Raw genomic sequence first — 17,809 nt, 5'->3', positions numbered from 1 at the left:
TGACGATAAGGCGGTGTAGTTTGTAGGCAGAAAGCGTCCTTTTCGAGCATTCGAGTGAAAGTCGGTCAAGGGATTGGTGAAAATTGGAACAAGGCGTTGACTTCAAAAAGACAAAACGCGAAGTTGAAGAATATATAGCAACTTGCGAATATATTTCAAGAGTTTCATGAATATCTGCTGTTCAAAAAACACCTATTAGAGCATTGTTTTTCGTATTTTTTATTTTTACGCATAACGTGTGTCTGCGCATTCTTTTTTTTTCAATGTTCATACAAATCTTCTTGGTTTCTTCCATTTTTTTTTCTTTGCTAGTATTTCACAGCTTTTTTTACGAACAAGTAGCTGTTTTAATGCTCTCGCTTACGTGAGTGATAATTATCTTCATCCACGCAGAGCGTCTTGTTTTCTTCCAATTTATTCTGCACTATTTCACACCTGTTTTCTATCAACGTAAATTTCGAGAAATTATTAAGATTCAGTACATAGTTTTTATCATTGTAAGAATTACTATACTATGTAAGAAATAAGAATGAAATGAGAAAAAGTTCCACGCATTGCCATAATCTTCGTTAAGTTTGATCCCTTGTTTTCTTCCTGTTTTTTCCCATAGCACTTCGTACATCTGTTATCTATTGTATAAACAATTGTGTAAAAAGTCGACGTGTTTTTGCTGTGTTTGGTCTTCCTTGAGTACGCTCGAATGAAAGTGTGCCCATGCGAGTTTCATTTCAAACGAGTGAACTTGATACGCGTTGTCTGGCCGCAACCGGTATAATCCACTTTGAGTGTATTCTTTGCTCTACAAGCTTCTTATTGCGTAAACCACAAACATTTTTCTGCGAATGGAGACTGTTAATGATTCCATTATTACTCATGGTTATAAATATTAACTATTTTTATTTATTTTTGTCTATTTCGAATTGATTATTACTTAGCTCGAATTTTAATCGAAGGTATTAGAGTTTTCCAAAGAGAATAATTTCCAGATTAACTGCTATCAATATTTTATGCATGATGAATATCTAATTGGAATATGATACGTCTTTAAGCGATACGGTCATGCATCAATAATGTTCTAATGAAAGTACAATTGATATTCCCATCTGTCACATTCTGTATGCTAATGAGCTTATACGGTGTCTTCGTATATCATTAATTCACGTTGATATCACTTTGTGTTTCATTTCTACCTTTCATACTACAATTTCCAGAGGGAGTCAAAGCAATACGTATAAAAAATTTAAATATCGTAGTTGCACGACAGTATCGATCGATCCAAGTGGAAACCTAACATCTTCATTATATACGTAATATACAAATATCGTTGTTACAATATTACACACGTATTAATATAACGCACATATTGTTAATCAAGCTTCGTGCGACGCAAAAAACTATACAACTTCAAGGACCAGATAGAATTAATCGAAGCCCTACGAGGATTAGAAAGAGATCCTGGCAAAAATGCTGTTACTTGCAAAAATATCCAACGTTAGAAATGCTAATAATTGAAGTATAAAACTTGCGTTCAGCAAATGAAAATAAAAGTTGCATGAAGAAGACGTGCGGTGTAAGAAGAAAAAGAATCTTCCGTCTATATATTTTACAAAAAGAGTTACTCAAGTATCCACAAATGTGGCAAATTTATAAAAATTTCCACGGAAAATTACTAATTGACCAATTTTAGTCATTGGTCATTGTACTACTCTGACGCTTCTAATATCAACCTTTTCTGAATCTTTCCATTTTTATGTTTCAAGGCTCATATTTAAACAAACAGAAGGAATTTTTATTTTGATATTTCGCAAATAATCTCAACCATACCAAAAATTGAAAAACAATACATAACTCCATGCTGCATAAAATTTAAAAGACTTTGGAGGAATAAATGGAGAATATCCGATCGAGAAAGATTCAAAGAACCAGTATAGTAGAGTTTAGAAAAGAATAATAATAGAAAAGAATGATAATTGTTTTGTAGAAGAGAATAATAATTGCTCGAGAAAATAAAATGAATGAAATGAAAAGGGGCTCCGAAAAAGGTAAATAATCCACGTGCTTAATGGAGAAATCGAGGGAAAATAGCGGCAGAAGGGGAAACGTAGAGAGTGTCCTAATCTACCGCACGCGAAATTAATGTTAGGTCTATTCTAATAGTAATCCTCCACGTCTTCCTCCGCATCGCGTATGTTGCCTTGATGTGCACGCGGAACTTTCCTCGTGCAAATAAGGAGCTGGAGCGTAAGTTGCCACCCATTACGCGATACACACTGGCGCATGAAACTATATTGTTACGACCTTTCCTGATGAACCTTTTTGTTCTGGAAGGGAAGTTGGTATTTGGGGCGGTAGTACCACAATAAAATTGATTAGGACGCGGAGAAAATATAGCTGATTAATTGTGACAGTTCTATACCTATATTTTATAGTCTTCTGATTATTTGTGTGTTTTAAACGAATTGAGAAAATAAAATGGTAAATATAGATTTTAGAAATAAATATTGTCAATAAATACAAGAAATGCATTCTTGTTACATGAAAACTATGGACTTTTGGTGTTTACCATGTTTGGAATTAATTAAATTTACTTATTTCTCTGTACATCATACTCTTAATATTATAATATTGCAATAATATTATTCGTGCAATAAAATTGATCACCTATCAATTGGCTAATATTATTTGATAGTAAATAATTGCGTAGAAAGACTCAGAAAGCAAAAATTATTAGCAAGAAATTCCATGAAAGAAACGCGAAAACAATGAGAGTATTGCATAATTAGCAATAATCTTTGTTATCTTATCTATTCGATAAGAAAACAAAAGCTCTGTCGCTTATATTTCACAGACTTAATATACTTTCTAGATCAAGGATAATTTCATATGTCTTTATATCATTCTTCAATAAAGCCTGCAACCCCTTTATTTCCAATTCATTATAATTGCTATCCACGCAATTAACGCCCACATCAATCGTTTCCGTTACGCGCTTCCTCGATTCACACAGATCCCGCTCATCGTCCTTCGTCTGACCAGACACTTACTCATTCTACTAACAAACGATCTGAAGCCAACCCACGCAGTTCTATTCTCAATTTCAATCTTCAAACAATTTCACCGTACTTTTTCCATTTATGTACAATTCCTGCAAAAAGAACTTACAAGCACATTTTAATTGCCAGCTTCATCCATTTATCGTAAATAAAATGAACTATTCCCTCTTCTTCGCTAAAATAAATTACTCTCTCTTTCTCCGACAAAGGACAGTAAAAGATTCTCATTCTTCTGTCACTTAAAACAAATGCACCTCCGATAAAAAAAAAAAAAAAAAGAGAGAAAGAAAACTACAGTCCGAAGAATAGATAATTATATTTTAGCAGTAACGAATGTGCTAACGAGAATTCCCTTTCATGGGAATTAAAAGCGTGCCAGGAACTCTGGATGAGAATTAACCAAATTGCAGCGTTGGTGATGGGAGACTTCAACAAACTCTGCGACGAAATTAAGACGTTGAGGGAACCCGTTGAATTACTCCACCCAGACGTAGATCGTCGAATATTTCGCTTTTATATGTACGTGTGTTTACATGTGTAAGGCTTTGTGTAAAGAAATGATGTTTCGGATGGCGCCACCGGCAGCGCGGCACCTACGGGCGGGTCCACACTAGGTCACGGGTCGATTTTCACCACGTAACGTTCCAATTCGCGCTTGATATTGATCTGAGCTTTTCCGCCCACGTTACAAACCGCCTTCCGGGCTGGCGTGGCTCCGCGTGCTCGCGCGAGAGGGTTGAAAGCGTTCTCGCCGGCCGCGCGGCCCCAAAGGCTTCCGGGGAATTCGAGAGTGGTCAGAAATCGAGATCCGCCAGCTTTTAGGGCGTCGTGGCTCTCTTTGATGCATCCTTAGCCGCGTGTAATGGAGCGAAACTCAGGATACGAGAGAAATTCGGAGTATCTTCATTTATTTCTGCCGTTTCTTTTTCTTCCGAGCTTTTTTCATTCTTCCTTTCCTTTTTTCGATTGTTCAGGGAAGAAGTTTCGAGAGCTTTTGTTTCGAAAGAGGTTAGTGTTAAACAATAAAATTATCTTTTTATCGCTTACAGATAATTTGACGAATGATACGGAAGATATAAAATAAAGTGAAAAATATACACTTCCGTCGATAAGTCATTAGTCTAGTTTGTGCAAGACGATTTTGTTAGAATTAAATATTGTTTACAGATAATTTGACGAATGATATGAAAGACATAAAATGAAGTGAAAAATATAAACTTCCGTCGATAAGTCATTAGCCTAGTTTGTGCAAGATATGTTAGTATTAAATATTTGTATAAAAAATTCCTTTCACGTTGCTTCGTCCATTATTTTGAGATTTGTGCCGGTGATTATGAAAGTGGCCTAAGTCACTGATTTTTCGTCTCGAGATATTTAAAAGTATTGCGTTTGACGTATGAATTGAATTCTGTTTAACGATGCAACAACCAATTTGCTCCAGCAAATGAATTTTTACAAAAAAAGAACTTTGCAAAGATGATTTCAGATTATTATAATGCAAATAGACGCGAAGCAAAATGAGCGATAAATTCATTTTTTTTTTTTTCATTATTTATTTAGGCCACTTTCATAATCACCTGCACATTTAACGTAAGTGCCAACTTTATTTCACAATACAAGTTATTTGGTGGCATAAAAACTTGCAAGTGTTAAATAATCCAAAAGATCATGCGTACAGTCTAACAATCATTTTGCTCAATACAAGCAAGCGTACGACAGGATTGTACGTGATATGATTAGTGAAGGCAATTTAATTATTTGATTTCGATCTTATATTTACTTTATCTTCTTATCTTCTATTATCTTATATTTACTTTATCTCTTTCTGATTCTCTTTGCGAATTTTAATTCTTTTTCCATTATTTTCCTTTATCGTTGGGAGGAAAATTTTGGTAGTTTCTGTCGTAAAAATAGCCTCAGTATTTAAATTTCAATAATATGTTGTTTGATGACATAAAATATAATTTTATGAATGAAAATAAAGAAAAGATCGATAAAAATGGATCTCATTTTCACGATCTCTGTTGTATGAAATTGAATGACACGGTGTTATTATGTCGCGAAGATTCTCGAATGGCTTGTGACACTGGTTTCTGGAAAAAGACTTTGAGCGTGTAGTTCTAATTTTAAAGTACTCGTAACCTTAAATTGTAGAAGACTTGCTTGATTTTATGTGATCGCGTATTATGTATATACGGAACAAAAGAAAGTGGAAATTCCATGAAATATCATCCACGAGCAACTTGTATGATACATCTGTATGTTCCATATTTTTATTTTTTTACTCTTCTTCGCTTTTGGTGTATTTACATATTCCATACATATAAATACAAAAAAAATATTAACATTTTTTAATTATCTTATCATATTATGATCCAAATTATCTCGAGGTATAATTCCAATGCCGAAATATAGTTTGTATTGAAATTCACATATCTAAAAACGCTAATTTTCGAGAAACATGAAGAAATAAAGAAGTTAAGATGATAAACTACATAAACTACATTAACGCTACAAGTCCGCAACATTCAAGGAACAAATGCCATAAGTATCGGAACGAATACAAATGTGTTTTTTCTTCCCCTTCAAAATCTCCATTCTTTGCATTTGCATGACTTACCGCTTCCATTGTTCGATGCTTAAAACGTTAAAACCGCTCATTAAGGCCCATTTTTCTATCCACGAGCCTAATTCAAACCTTAACAAAAAATGATCGACGTTATCGTGGGAATCACGCGTTCTGGATGCAAAACAGGGAAGTTCAAGTTGGAAATTTCAGTGGGGGTCCGCGCTAGATAAATCCTCGAGATACGGGGCCCACACTCCCATCGGGTGGTCGATCAATCGGCCGCGCGAAGTAGAAGTTCGCCATGGTGGTTGAAGTTACCCTCTTGCGGAGTCAGTCACGCCCCGAGTTCGACGACCTCGCGTGGCCGCGCGGTGCCAAATCACCAAGGATGGGAAGCAGCACGAAATACTTCTCTGTGTTCCGTCACATCGGTCGACACGCCGTCGTTAATTCGAGTCGATCGATCGTCCAGGGTCGCCTGTTAAAATAGCACCCCTCCTCCTTTTCCACGACGTCACTGACGTGTCCTTGAGAGAATTCAACCCCCTTGCTCCGATAGGCTAAATACGAGCATCCTTTGTAGCTTGTGTGGAAAAAGGATCGTACCTTGGTATGGGTTTCGCTGATGGTTTGCGAGGGTTTATTAAGCGTGTATTGGTGTGTTGGTGTGGGGTGCTTGAGGATTGAGCGATTGACTTTGTTTAGATTTGAAATTTGGGAAATGGTGGACGTAGGGGGTGGATCGAGAGTTCTGTACTAGTTGGTCTGGAGTGGCTGTTAATAGAACTTTTGTAATTTGACATTTAGATGGAAAATGTGGTTAGCAAGTTTAGGAAGAAAAGCAAATGTTTGTTTCATAATCTGATTAAAAGTGGTACAGGTTTGATCAAGAATATATTAAAGTATACAATGTATCAAAACCAATTTAACTAACTGAAACTCGTATTATTGTCAATATGGAATTATTATAACTCGAAAGGGAAGATAAACGAAATAAAAGAAATTAATTAAATTACGGCGAATTGATATTTTCATGATGATCCTTGTCAATCAGAAAGGGTTGTGGATAATACAATTTTTATAGTTTGATAAGAAGCATACACAAGATAAACATTGAATTAAGATGAATTAAAAGTTCCATTAGATTGTTGTCAATTAACAAAATTTGTGTTGTTTTAAAAGACAGATGAACAGAACAGATAAGAAATTAAGTGGGCTAAGAGACGAACAAAATAAAAGATAAATTATGACATAATAATTGAGAGCGTCCCTTTTTTAAAATTTCCTGATATTCTAATATTTGTTTCTGTCAACGTCCGGGGCACAAATTGGTTTCACTCGATGTACAAACACAGTCTCATCTCCATTGTCGAGATTAAAGACTTTTATACCCCAGTAGCTCGATGCTTGATACAATTATGCATGGAGAGGGAAACTTTAACTCTTCCCTGTGCACGCCTTTTAATAGAGATTGACGTATCGTAAATCCACAGTAACGCGGAGCTTTAAACAGATTCCACGAGTTAGGGGTCATTTAATCGAGTCAAGGGTGTGTACAGCATCCCTTCGTTACACATCATGCAAGTTTGCGTACATTGTATGCAAAATACAGCCGCAACTTTGAAAAACCTTCACCGCAGCAATTTTCAAGAATATTATTCAAAAGAAACTTTATGATTGAATCGTAAGTTTACATTTAAATTTACGCCTTGGATAAGGCTGTTATTAAAGCTAACAAAGATTAAACTGTCAGACTGAATCTTGATTAAAATTGAACAATCAGACTCGCATTAATTAAATGATTAGATAGTTTTATTTAATATATATATATGTGTGTGTATAATCATTGGATTATGATAGAATTTATAAGAGCGATTAAAGATAGATTTAAAAAATTAAAATTCTTATCAAAAGATTAAAATTCGTTTACAATCCTTTTGCCTGTATATCTCCAACTTCCTATTCGCACGTCACGTGTCTGGCTTCAAATATTACAGGAAAAAAGTTTGAAGTGGACACAGACGATCGATCTAAGCTTGGACGGTAAAAGAAAACTCTCTAAATGCGTAGTTGTTACGATGAGAATATAAACGTAGCTGAAACGCCTATAACTGTTAAATCGTTATCTCTATTATAGCAGTATCTTTCGTAAAGCGGATAACGCGGCACCCCTTAACAGGTTAGCAACCCTCTTTTTTTTCGGTTGATTTTTTGTGAAGCATGCATGCAAAAATCGAGCCACGTTATCCGGCCGTTTTCTTGTTTTCCTTGTTCCGTCTCGTGGAAAAAAGTCGGTCGTCGAGAGGGAATGTTTTCCGGCGACCGATCAATACCACAACCTCTCGGTTTCTTCTCACCCTCCGAGATTCCCGCCGCTCCCTTTCGCACTCCTTTTCGAAGAATCGCGACGAAATCACGTCGACTTCTCTCCCTCGTTGTCGTTCGACCGGATCCCTTCGAAACTTTCGAATCGCTTCACGCTATTATTCGAAATTAGGCATTCTCGAGGACAACGAGGTATTTCGAACGAGCCGATTGTCTTGGAACTTTCGAGATCCTGGCGAGAGTCCATAAGGAATGCCAAAGCGTCTTGAGTGGTGGCTGTTCGAACGATTCAATGGACTAGGAAAATTACGCTATCGCTGCAGCTTTCGCGATTTTATGGAACAGTAGTTGGGAATTTTCCTTCCTTTAGGGAAATACCGCGGCATTCCAAGTTTGACTATGGTATGGGTAGTTCGTGTGATTGAGTGTCGAAGATCGTAAAGAAAGAAATTTCGGTGATTTTGGTTCGCAGTTAGGTTGGAGTAAACAGTTTTATTCTCGTGAACGATGACGCATAGGTGGACTAATGGAGTTTCGAAGAAGCCTCCGTTGCGTGACCTGTATTTTTGTCGCTGCTCCTTGAATATTTCCGTGCATTTCTTTCTTACGTAGATTTCTATTTTTCCCCAATATTTTCCATAAATTATACAAGCAACCGTCGATAATCTATTAATATGATTAAAAACAATCTTTCGAACAACAAAAGAATGTAACCGAAACTAATCCTTTTCGAGAGATATAAAGTTCAAAGATTTCAACCAAATCGCTAATACTGCAGCATACAGTTGATAAGTCCATAGACGATGCACGAAAGAAACAAATTCTTCGAACAACGAAGGTACTTGATCCAAAACAAGCTTCTCTGAGAATGACAAAACTCCACCTAAAATATCAAGTGATTCGCCAACAATTGATTATAGTAGTTAATAGAAGCAGAAATAGCCAATTAAAAAATCGAATTCTTCAAACTAAGAAAGACCAGGAAGACACTTTCCACCGGAAAAGGATTAACATATCAAAGACGAAAAGAGAAATCGTAGGAATGATGGATTCATCAACGAAGCAGCTTGAATTGCGAAACGAGGATTGTCAAGCTGGTTCGATGATGCAAAAGCAGCCAGGTTCACGAGAATCCCTCGTTATCGTGCCGATCAGCTCTTTCCTCGGAACGAGTACGAGAGCCACGATGGAATTTCACTTGGAAGTCGTGGCTGGACTCGTTGCCCATTGTTCGATCGTTTTGTTGTCGTCCAGCGACGATTGTGTCGAGTCTGAGTGACAATGGAAACAATGGAGAACGCTCGGTGTCATCGTGCCGCGAGCCGACTTTCCCTGTCTTTTCTTATTCAAATCTCGACTTCTGGAACGTCATGGTGCGTCGAATGATTTCGTCGAACGGTTATGACCGCCTTCCACGGTATAAACGGTCGTTTCGGCGAAGACTTTGCACCGATTTTCCAATAAACCTCGAAAACGCGCGTTTACCGTAATGACGTCGCGATCGATGTTTAATAAAGCTCCGCTTCCTACGGAGTACGCGTCGGAAAATGAAATTTCTGATACGCGCTTGGGTTTATTGAACGTAAAATTTATAAACTACTTACGACGTTTCCCGCAGTGATGGAAAGCGTAAGTTGTTAGAAGGAATAGAATTCATTTCTAGTTAACCCACTGAGTGAAATAATTCGTGAAAGTTGCTCAAACGCGATATTATTGAGAAATGTATATAAAGTAGTTTGTATATTGTTTTGTCACGATGAAACAATGTAAAAGAATAATAGGTACATTATAAAAGGTCCCTTTATATAAGTCAGAAACACAATGACTTAACGTGCTTATTGTGAAACTGCTTACTGTGAAATACAATGGTGTGTTAATTAATTTCACTTATTTTCCAGTAAATAATAATATTTCTACATTTACACAATAAGTATTTTCAAATAAACGAACGAAGTTATACAGCCCGCTGTTTATTAAACATTTCAACAGAAACGGAAAAGGAAAGACAAATTTTGGAAATTTGCAAAAATCGTTCAGATAGATTTTAAGCAATTTTAATACAAACAACATATACATATTTCAATTTTAATATATATTCTTACTTTTATATCCTATAATTCTATTTTCTAAAATTTCCATTACACATTTCTCAAAAGTAGACAATTGCTTCCAGAATAGTTTTGGTGAAAATCCAGAATGATAAAGTTCTGAGGATTCTTCCAAATTCAGTTTCGCCCCAAAGCACCCTAGTATTCTAAGCTTGCCAACTCTCCAAACATACTTTTCAACAGCCGATCCTCCACCATGATTCGTTCCACGATTTACATCCACATGCATGTTACATTCCACGTAATACGATCCCAGCAATTACTTCCAATATTTCGGTGCACGGCATCGAGTCTCATACAACTCCATAATTGGTGACAGCCGACGAGTTCGCACGTCTTCCGAGAACTTTTATTACCGCGCCGGCTATTTCTGATGCTCGGCCGCGTGCGATCGCATCCCGACGTCGATGCACGCATTCGTTGCACTCGATTTTTTCGCGCTTACACCCCCTCCATCGCCTTTTCAGCTGGTTTAAAAATTGAACCAGGTCGGTCTGGCTGAGTCATTTGTCTAGCGAGATTTCGCGACAACGAATGGAAGTGGCTCGCCTTCCAACGTTCTTCCTGATGAATATTCTTGGTAGCATGGTGAATGTTTGTATGGTTGTTCAGCGGAGATGCGTTGCAGAGGTATTAAGTTGGGTTTGATATATTTTTGGAAGTGGTTTGAATGTTCGAGGAAGAGGTAATGCAGTTTTCATATTTGTACAGGTTCCATATTTATTAGGTTTTTACGTTTAACAGGCTTTTTAATCTGTGGAACGATACGAGGGTTAATCAAGTTGAGATGGTTTGTCGAAAGAGCTTGAACGTTTGAAGATTGGGCGGTTAATTACAATGCTTAATTACTGGAGACAGGCTTCTAGGGAGCATTCTGAATTAATCGGATGGAAATTATTCATTTCTTTTGTATTTAGTTTATACCTATAACTTTACAATAACAAGTAGATGGATTAATCGAATGAAACGCGGTTGTTTGAAAGCAAGTTCTTTAAAGAGAATCGAAGAATCATAGGAGTTATCTCACAACAATGAAGACTTAAGGTGAACAAGGAGGGTTGTTTAATGAATTCTCTAAAACAATCTAAACGAAAGCAATTACTTTCTTTCTTGTATTTTATTTGCACCTAGAATTTTATAATACATAACAGTTAAGAACAATTTCAAGCACAATAAACATGAATTGATCACAATGGTATTATTAAAATTAATCCATCTTTAAAAGAACGATCAACAGTAAATTTCAATATAAATAGTTTAGTTAATAGCTCGTATTTATAAATGTAGCAACATTTGTGGAAGTAATATGAGGGAAATATACGTTGATTGGTGGAAAGCGACCTATATATTGGGGTCAATTGTTCCGTGGCCAAGCGACATAGGTATAAACATTCATGACCGACATACACGAAACTCACGCATAGTCGTTCGAACTTTGACCCGTGAACTTGAGTAATAACGCGTAACGCCCGGCTTCGTTAGTTCACGGTCAGCATCACTACGTACATCCGTCGTTTTTCTTTCAGTTAATTCAATCAAATGTTACATAACGTTTAGAAGCAATGGACTATACGATGATCGGGTACGGCAAATTATTGTTAAATTATTATTCCCTGTGTAATTAATTTCTTTTTAATTTCTATGATTTCATATATTTATAATATCTTTATTTCCTATTTACATAATATTTAATATTGTTAAATATATTACTCAAAAAGATTTAAAATTCAAACTGTCAGTAATTCTTATACCTTTTTTCGTATGTCCTGTAACAGTACCATTAAAACAAAATTGATGTTTATTAAATTAATAAGATAAATTAAGGATAAACCGAAACAAGAGAATAGACTTTCGTTTGCGAAGTTCAACTATGGTCGACATAGTTTAATGCATAGTTTCTACTTTCCAAATGAATCATGGTAGAATACTATTTGCTTGTCGTTCATGCTTGTTATCACACGAATTGTGAAAGTGAAGAAACTATTGTAAAAAGCTATTGTCGTTTTACATGACAGCGTACGTTAATTAGTAGTGTATTTACCGATCCATCGTTACAAATCGGTTAGCGGTTCTTTTAATGTAAAACAAGAGTCGTCGGTCGCCTGTAACTGTGTCGAGATTTCGCGCTTCTACGATCGCTATTGTCATTTTTCTATCTATTGTGGCATCCAGTGAAAGTATTCTTCGAACGTAGCGATATTAAATCGCCGATACGATCGAAACGTTTCTTTTCATAGAGTTTCAATCGGTTCCAATTATGGTCACAACATTCAATTTGCGTTTAGATACTTTTACTGAAATAAGTAATAGTCTATGAACATTAATTCTTTTACAATGTAGTACGAGAGACGCTTCAGTGAATTGGTATTAGAAATTATATGTTTTTAATGCTTCTGTATGCAACGTAATTACTAAAATGTATTGACTCGAAGAAGCAGAAAACGCGTCAGAAAACGTGACGATAAAAAATAATTATTCAGTAAGTTATTCTGTAAGCTCATTCTGAATTCTTTTCCTTTTGCTATCCATTAAACCGGTCAACGGTATTTCGTTTTCAAATTTTTAATGTTGAACATTCTTAAGAATTTTTGGTTGATTTGTTAATCTTAATTCTTGGACAATAACATGAAGCATACAAAATACATACTTTCAACATTTTATAGGCGATAAATATTAATAATGGTATTGCGTATGGTGAAATTTAAGACGTGAGATTTATAATCCCACATTGAACAACTTGACTAAGTCTCTCTTGTGCTGAACTGAGAGAGGAGTAATCTTATTAAGTAATATCTCCAACACTTGTGTGATTTTCCTCGTGAGAAAGACTTAAGAAACTCACAGTACGTTATAAGATGGAACAATAAAATTTATTTTAAATATGCTAATAAAATCGTCTGGTCGTTGAACAGCACGATCGAACGAGAATTTCAATGTTAATTTTCTTCGACACTTTTATAAAGCTTCTCTCACCTGGCTCCAAAAAATGTCCAATTTATTTGTACTATCCATCGACTGTCTGCGATCATCATATTTTTTATACAGAAGTGTTTCTTATTTTTACTCATTTTGGTAAATCAACTTGGGTCGTATATATTCTTAAAAAATCGCTATCATTTGCATTTTCGCGAAAGTTGCGTGAAAACGGCTTAACCTGTTCTCGCCCGACGAACAAAACGATCGACCTAACAAACTGCGTTTCTTCTGTTTGCAGATCGTACGATTCGAGGCGGTGACCGAGCACGGCAAAACCACGCAAGGTAACACTGCTTTCACTTTATTTATCGTACCGTTTAAGCAATCGCAAAACACTGAAAAATCGCTGAATTATCCAACGATGCACGGGAAACGTTTCGCTAACGTAACGAAGCGGAAAAGAATCATGGATCCTGACATAGAAGAGAAACATTCGGGTCAGTTCGATGAGAAGAGAAAAAGCTGAAACTATTTTCGATTTCGGCCCGTGTTACATCATAATCGCGTAGAGTAATATCGTATAACGTTGACTCACTTCCGGCCGCTTTAGTTTAATATTCCGGCTGTGACGCACGCCCTTCCTCCGTTCATCCACGTCCCATCAGTGATGCGTTCGGTAAATATCCGAAGGCCGAGAAAGTAATTCATCAAAGTTAATTTATCAAACGAACCAACCAACCAATAAATCGTCAGACGGCCACCCATCGAGGACTACCGCGAAGAAGTTCAGTTCCATAGTTTCTATCGACGATGAAAATTTCCTACATCGAGGATTTTCAACCTTTTCATAGCATCAAGTCTAAGATCGAAGAATCTAGCAAATGAAACCAATTAGAACGAGTAAAAAGTAAAATCAAGCAAATGGCACTACCAACAAAAATACACAAGATGTCTTGTACACAGAAATTTTATAATACTATACGCTAACTCACTAGAATCCTTAATAGCTATCATCAAAGGAAATCGTTGATACTATTATCATGTGTGAAGTTCTACGTTATTTTACTTTATTTACGAATGAAATAAAATAAATGTAATTAAATGTTTTGCTATTATACAATATTAGATACAAAGTAGAAAATAAAAAAAAAAAAAATAGAAAGTGAAATTTCACCTATGGCAACCTTTAAGAATTAATTAAGTGACAAAAGTAACTTGAATTTGAATATATTATTTGAACTTTGTGTCCATACAAGTTGAAGTTACTTGAATTCAAATTGTTCCGATGCGAAAGCAACTTGAATTCAAGAAATGTGACTCAATGCTCACGTTACGTGAGAACATGTTTCTGAATGGTGTGAAAAAACTGTAAGTACAATTCAAAGCGATGAAACACATGGTAATCGATAAAATAGCTAGGCTTTCATAAGTAACATTTCGAGTCATTCTCGTTCGAAGGTGATAGGTTAACGTAAATTTATGTATATTTCGTAGAATGATGGAATGCAAATGTCGTCCTGAGTTCGACGATTTTTGGTATTCAGCCGAATGGAGGTCGACGATTAATCAATGAAGAAAGTTTCGTGTGGAAACTGTTGGCAACAACGATTTATTTTTCACGAGACCCGAATGGTAGTGTTTAGTGATATTTCTGGACCACTGTCAAGTTAATTGCATGGTTTTGAAATATGCCAGCTTGCGAACGACAATGGCATTCAGTATTATACTTAACCGATGTTTACGTAAAGTCTGGCTTTTCAACGCTGTTCCTTTGTACATATTAACGCTAAGACGTATTAGTGTAACAAACAATAACAATGAAAGTCGACTACTTTACTACGTTGAATGAACGCCAGGTCTATTAATCATCATCATTTTCTTGAATTTTGTGTGAAAAAATAAGCAAATACATTGTAGGAATCATCGTTGAATTGCCCCATGAGTCATGAGAACTTTAGCATTGGTTAAATATTAAACAATTGAACACACAGAATTGTCCCATAGAATGGATGACGATGAATGATTAATTGGAAGGGCGTCGAAATATGATTCCCAAACGTTTAATGCAGTTGATGTATCGTATTCCCAAATCGTTCAAAATATTCATACAAAATGAATCTGTATCATCAAATTTAGTTTCAGAAACAAATAATAATTTATACAAGGCAGCGTCACTGAACTTCCATTATACGAAACAAAGGTTGATATTCAAATTAGAATGAAATTCAAACTTTTTAACTAAAATTTTAAAGAAGATTCAAATTCACATACAAGTCGAAGTTCTAGTTCCAAGTTCAAGTTTTCAAATCCAAATAAAGATTTTAATCAATCATCCTTGATGTTAATTGAATCAATCATTCAATTAAATCAAATGAATCATCCTTTAAAAAAAACTTCTACGAGCGCAAGAAATCCAAACAATGCAAATCTTGAACCGTTTATTAATAACTTCTTTCAATACCATTAAAAATTTTAATGTCCAAATTAAGTGCCAAAAATTGCCTGTGCCAAAATAGATCCAAAACTCTTGGAACGAGACCAAGGAAAATTCCAATTCGATTTCAAATTTAAATAAAAATGCATGTCAACAGCAAGCCATTCCTAAAGACTACCACAAGCGTGACAAACCCAAAATACGCAAACCTCAAGCACCTCGACGCGCCACATAATGTAAGCTCACAGCACATTACGTGTCTGCGCGCCAAACAACGTTCATCTTCCGCGTGTTTCCGCAGTGGCCGTGTTTCACAGCGATTTCGGCCGCGTCGCGTGTTCCTCAGAATTTTCATATTCCCTCTGTCTGCTTGTAATAAAAGACAATGAGAGTCAGCTTGGTCGCGCGTCCTGACAAAGCTCGTGAAGCTGATTTATCGACGCGTCACGAGGACACGTTAGGCCGTCTGTCGACGTTCCTCGAGTTTCGAGCAACGGAACGTGTCGTAACGAGCCGGCATTCATGGTACAGCGAGAAGAACGGCCTTGCTACATTATTAGACACCGCGCGGCATTAGGCGTGCAACAAAAGCGGCGTGCACACGCTTCGATCGTGCCACGGATCTTTACACGCGTTGCTGTCGTTCAAATATCGATCTCAGTCGATTGTGGATTTTATTTATTTTTAACCTTCCATCGAGCTGTAACGAATAATTTTTGATGGTCTTTGTTGATTGTATATTTGGAGGAAATTTATTGCATACTTGCAGCAACAGTAACGATCGATTTGTTGCGTAACCTGCACGTCGAAGATGTTTCGTCCCGGCATCGAGGCCTTGGAATTAGAATTCATACAATACATATGCATAATGCAGTGACTCGCGAAAGTATTTGAACAGTTACCATAGGCAATTTTTACGAATATATGTTATGTGTGATATACGACATTTTTTGAGACTTCGTTTGCATTGTACAAGACAGGACTATCGCTATTATAATAATAAAATTTTTTACCAATCCGGAAATACGTGTAGGAGTCGCAAAGCGTTCATTGGAAATATACACTTGTAAAATTAGCGTACAGCATGAATGCTGATCTTAAACATACAATTTGTGCTAAAGATAGTCTCGCCAAATATTCTGGCTTATTAATATAGTAAATAATTCATAATTAATAAAACGTAGATAATTGTTCAGGTAGTAGGTAAAGTATATGCTTCCAATAAATATCTAATTACATCTATATACATCTTCTGATGCGTTTCAAATTTTTATCAAGATAATATTACCAATATAATACGTAGCCGTGTCTCGGTTGCTGTGTTAATAAGATTTCAAAATGTTCAACATGCGGTTTCAGTAAGCAGTTCCTACGAGTATTGGAATATTTCCGTAAGCCACTATACATTCATAAGAGGTGTCATGCAAGTGTTAGAATGCTTTCGTCAGTCTATGTATACTTGCACTAAATAGTAGCTCTTATGTACATACATTTTTAATTGTGTTTAAACCTCTAATGTAGTTGTAATAGTTGTTTGTCGATATAGTAAGGCTGTTCCTATGAACGACACTGTACGTAACCAACCATACTAATATTAGCACCGTTTGACTCACCACGGTGATTTTCCTGTACCAATACAACTTTTCATATGTTTCACCACGCTCATGAATTTTTGCTCTTGCGGCCTCTAGATGGAAGTGAAAAATACCATCTGGAGCCAGGCCAATCGGACTATTCGCAGAGCAAGTGGCATAAATAGCTTTGTTGTCCGGTGAACGAGACGGTGCGTTAAGTATCTTGTCCGCGGAACGGCAGCTCGTTTTCCGCGTGAAGAGTAAATTACGTCAACGGTTGTAATAACGTTTTGATATCCGAGAATGACGTTTTAATGATTTTCTTTTGAATTCCTAAAATTTTATGTGAATTCTTTGGAACGATATTTAACACAACAAAATTAGCAATAATCAATATCACTACTTTACATTTCAAATATGTTTCGATTTTACAAGATTATAAAAGAAACATTAGAAAGTTTCCAATCTACGAGAATAAGATTGACCTCGTCGTAATATTTAATAAATAAAACGATTATTTATCTAGGTTCCACATTTTAAATATGAATTCGCATAAATATTTGCCTTCTATTGATCAATGACCATCGCCGTTCCCAATTCTCTTCAAATAATTTTAACAGGAGCTGTAATAAATTGCAATATACTACATTAACTTTAATTTTTCCAAAATATTGTTTGAAGATACAATTTTAATAAATATCTTCATCCCTCTTTTTAACACTGCTATCTAAGTTATTAACATTGTGGACAATTTTTTAGTCCATAAAATTTATCTTCTTTTAATCACTTCAAAATATCTAGTAACATTCAACGTGTTAACTAAGAACTTC

At 35.9% G+C, this 17,809-nt stretch overlaps 1 protein-coding gene across 3 annotated transcripts in view; it reads left to right on the top strand.

Moving 5' to 3' along the window:
* Positions 1-17,809, top strand: part of LOC100648816 (protein Tob1) — a 123,827-nt gene that overhangs the window by 14,562 nt on the left and 91,456 nt on the right. For all 3 annotated transcript variants that reach the window (XM_020868691.2, XM_012321138.3, XM_012321139.3), the window contains exon 2: positions 13,270-13,315. The gene's annotated coding sequence lies outside the window, so the exon portion shown is untranslated. The remainder of the gene's footprint in view (positions 1-13,269; positions 13,316-17,809) is intronic.

Source organism: Bombus terrestris, chromosome 3 (assembly GCF_910591885.1).
Source record: "Bombus terrestris chromosome 3, iyBomTerr1.2, whole genome shotgun sequence".
NCBI lineage: Eukaryota > Metazoa > Arthropoda > Insecta > Hymenoptera > Apidae > Bombus > Bombus terrestris.
Note: the sequence above shows the minus strand (reverse complement) of the source record. Positions and strands in the feature narration are given on the sequence as shown.